We start from the raw sequence: 589 nt of genomic DNA on the forward strand, positions 1-589 counted from the left end.
TGCAGTGTGTTATAGGTAAAGGGGGGAGAGGCATTATTTACTGTGCTATATACTTCCACAAAGGTAGAAACGAAGATGAACTGGAACTGTTCAATTTCGAATTCAATGATGTGTTCCAGAAGAATGAGAAATAGTCGATGAGAATTGCTCGTCGTTTAGTTGACCGGTAGATGAGAAAGCTGCGAGAACTTTGTTGCTTGTTTCCACGACCTTGTTGCAAATTTTTACATATCATGTGATTGAAAGATGGGATGAGTAGTCAGCTAGTACCGCTATCTAGGTTCAACCTTGCTTTGTTTGAGTTTTGCTCATTCATTTTCAAATGTATCAAATTTGTCAACATATTTCTTAACAAGAATGAGTCAGTGGATAACACTGTATGTAGCTCGTCACTGTTATTAATAGCAAACTATTTTGGTAGACAATTCTCGTGACCACTAACATAGGAGTGATATTGTTGTTTCATTCACGCACAATTTACAAGTTTTTCCAAAAAATTATTGATAGCATTTGTAATCCGAGGAAGTGGCAGGCTTCTGGGATCAAATTGCGAGAGTTATAAAAGTGGGTTTAATGATATTAATTTAGG

Source organism: Loa loa (assembly GCF_000183805.2).
Source record: "Loa loa unplaced genomic scaffold supercont3.30, whole genome shotgun sequence".
Classification (NCBI taxonomy): Eukaryota; Metazoa; Nematoda; class Chromadorea; order Rhabditida; family Onchocercidae; genus Loa; species Loa loa.